We start from the raw sequence: 3,844 nt of genomic DNA on the forward strand, positions 1-3,844 counted from the left end.
CTTGTGCCTTATACAAGGGGGAGCAAAAGTAGGTTTATAGTTGTGAGTGTGCAAATCAGTTTATTCTTGTATTATTATTTATTAATTAGCATATTATTTATTTATATTACAATGGTAAACCTACTTTTTCTCATCTCAAACAGCTATGGGAAGCTCTCTTTATTGATTTGGGAACTGGCTCAAGATTATGTACATGTTAAAGGGAGGTTATACTGGCAAATTCTTTTATATTTTGACGTGAAGCCTTTTATCAATATGAGGGTATTATTTCAAGTGGACAGTGTATGTTTATGTATCAAGGATATCCCTGGTTTCAGCCTAGGAGGCTCTCGAAAAGACATTTGCATCTAGGCAGCATTTTCTCAACAAGATGGGGAAGACTAGGAGTCAAACAGCAATAGAATGCCAGGAAACTAAATCTTAAATCTAAGTGTGTTCCCAATAAAAGAGAGCTCTAGAAGGTATGTTCTTCACCAATGTCTGAACAATGATGACTCACTATTTACCCCCAAATTCTCCTATTCATTCACAAGTAGATAGGAGTTAATATTTCATCACCAACTTCATGCTACAATCAAACCATTAGAGTGAGAACGTGATTATAAAATTGTATTTAGAGAAAATAGTTGCTAGAAACCAAAAACAGAAGTTGATACAAATATCCTGTTGTCAATATATATTCAGTTTAGACATTATGCAAAAGAACGAGGGGATATTGCCCTGAGATGTAAAGATTGTGATAGGAAAAGAATATGGTAGTCTATCTATTAACTTATTTCTTCAGTCAATAAATACTCCCTGAGTGCTTACATTAGGTAAAATAACAGGCATAGAGAAAGATATGTCTTTGACCTCAAAGACAATGCATTTGAGGAGACAGGCCTGTTCATAGACAATACAGTTCAATGCAACAAGTAAAGTAATGAGAGGTCTGTGCAAATGCAGTGGGATTCCAGGGAAGGAAGTGTCTATATTTGGCAGGAAGAGAAAGAGGTAATGCTTGAGCTTACCCTGGAAGGAGAAGCAGAGTGTTATCAGGCATTCCAGGAGGAGGAAACAGAATGTGCAAAGGCCCGCAGACAATAAAAAGCATGTCATATGCAGGGACCCATACCTACTTTATGTTGCTGGAATGGAAAGCGTGAGGAGAGTGTTGGAAGTAAAACTGAAGGAGTGGTATGGGTGAAATGTTTTGAATCAGACTGAGAAGTACAGAGTCATCTCATAGCAGAAAGAAAGCCATTGAAGAAATTTAAACACAATTAGATGTGCATTTTAGAAATACCATTCAGTCAGCAGGCTGAAGAATGGATTGGAAGTAGGGACAAATTAGTGACAGTGAGACTATATAGTAGTTGTTTTTACCTGCTGGCGTGGAGGAAAATTGCTATTTCACTAAATAGAAATAAATCCTCAAACCCTGGCAAGAATGAGTGCGTAAGGGTATTTTCCACAGCGGAATCTCTTTAAGGAAAATAATGTTCACATCGGGTAAAGATAACTGATTAATTTTGTATGCCTGGTGCATATCTTCTAGGGTCAAGGATGCAATGCTCACTGTTTTACTTAATTGTCTGATTGACATCTACCTGAGCTGACATTTCTGTTACTGCACTGAAAGACTATAATGTTGTAGAAAGAGTGCCACTAGGAGTCAAGAGACTTGCCTCTAGTTCAGCTTTACATCTTAGTCTTTGTAGGGCCTTGGGGAAGTCACTGTACCTCTTTGGGCCTCCGTTTTCTCAGTTATAAAGTGAGGGCACAATGCAAATTATTTGTAATGCCACTTTATTTATGTCATGCTGTGATCTGTGACTTTGTTTGCACTTATTAATCTCTCCTAATATTTATCTCTTACCTCATCTTTATGATCTTCCACAATTTTAAGAGGGATGGAAATATTTGAAAGATAATTCCAGGATGTGTTATTTAGGGCAAAAATTCCATTTTTTTTTTTGAAATTCCATTTTTATTGTACTACACTAAATACACTTTGCCTTCCTCCTGCAGATAGTAGGATATTGGTAGCCATCTTGAAACTGTGGACATGAGTCACATTTATCCTCATATGAACAACAACAACAAAAACCTAATAACTTCCAATGTCTACAACCTAAATTAAGAATTTAGCTCTAATTTTTAGATTATGGATTTTCTTTTCCCAAATTATTGCTTCTCAGGACAGATAATTGTATATTTTCAAAAAGCTAGTATATTGATAAAATTGTGGTTCTTAAAATTATAGAAAGTGTACAGCTTATAATAATGTGCTCCTTATTTTAAATTCTGCATTTCTTGGGAAACTTCCTGTTATTTAATGCTCTTTTTTCTTTTTTTCCCACTTAAGAGCCTGTTTACATTAGTAATATATCTTCTAGAGCTCTGGGAGTTCAAAGGGCTTGTACCTATAAAGCAGCACTGTTACTATGCTTCAGAGACATGCAGGGGTCCCACGGCAAATCAAAATGTTTTTAAATGTATGACATGTGTGAAGTTGATGAAAATTCATGACTTCTCTCTGTCAAGGCTGCTTGAGTTTAAATCATCAGAGAAAGGTGAGTGCAAAGAATTTTATTTAATTCTGAAATCTTTCCTGTTCCTTGCTCATGGTCCCTTGTTTTAGCTCTGTTATGGTTAATAGTCTGCTTACAAAAGAAAAAGAAAAGAAAAGAAAAGAAAAGAAAAGAAAAGAAAAGAAAAGAAATAAAGGAAGGAAGAAAGAAAGGAAGGAAGAAAGAAAGAAGAGAATTAGCTGCATGCTCTAAATTGCTTTTCAGAATTTTCTGCTTAAACCATTACTCAGATGTATAACTTTTAAAGAGGAACTTAAATGTGGTTTGAGACTGTAATCACGTACTATAGAACATGCAAAATACATGTGAAAGACGACACGAGTGCTGTTAATTTAACTGATTATACTTTATGCTTTAGAAATATTTTCAAATTTATCTTTTAAAATTGAAAAGAAAATATTGCAGGAAAAATTTAAGAGATAAGAAAGCCAAAATGCTGTGGATATTGAAATCAGCTGTTTTTAAGTAAAAATCCATTCAAAGCAAAATAAAAGGCATTGTGTAGTGTGTGCCTGCTAAAACTGAGAGCACAAGAGCATCACAGCTAATTAGAACCAATCAACAGGATGCTTTGCAACATTGCCACAGCAGCACACCATCTGATCTTCATAACACAGATTTCCCACAGTAGGTGGAAAAGGAGTAGAAATAAATATATGAATCATTAAAATATATGACGCATTTCAATTGTTTTTTCCAAGAATTATTTTTAGTTCGTTGTTATGAAAATAAGATTATGAAAATCCCCAACTGTTGTTCTATTTGTGTTTGGGGGGATAATCTTCATTATAGTTTTGTTTTAATTTTATATATGCTTGAACATGAGGAAAAACATCAATTTTTGAAAAGAAAATTTAGTGCGTGTATTTGAATTATTATATGATTTATGTATAGTTATTGTACTTGTGTAAGATAAATGGGATTTTTTGTACTGTTGAGCCATTTATTGTGAATGATTAATTAGTATTTTACAAAATAACAAAGTACTGCATTTTAGCTGTTTTCATATTAACAGAATATTGACCTAAGTTAACTGCATTAACATCTATATCACATCTCTTAAATTAATATGCAATACTTAACACTATTATAGTTCTAGAATTTATTCAATGCTTGGTTCTGCTCAAAAGTTCTACCTTAGTCTTATTTATTCTACATCAAGAATTGTTCTACTAGGGCAAAAATGTTGCTTTTGTCATATTCTCATAAAGTTCATAGTCTGTCCGTTGTGAATAAGATTTGTTTTTCCTCCCCCATCTGTGTGTGTGTGT

This window comes from Myotis myotis, unplaced genomic scaffold, assembly GCF_014108235.1.
Source record: "Myotis myotis isolate mMyoMyo1 unplaced genomic scaffold, mMyoMyo1.p scaffold_m19_p_1, whole genome shotgun sequence".
Taxonomy (NCBI): domain Eukaryota; kingdom Metazoa; phylum Chordata; class Mammalia; order Chiroptera; family Vespertilionidae; genus Myotis; species Myotis myotis.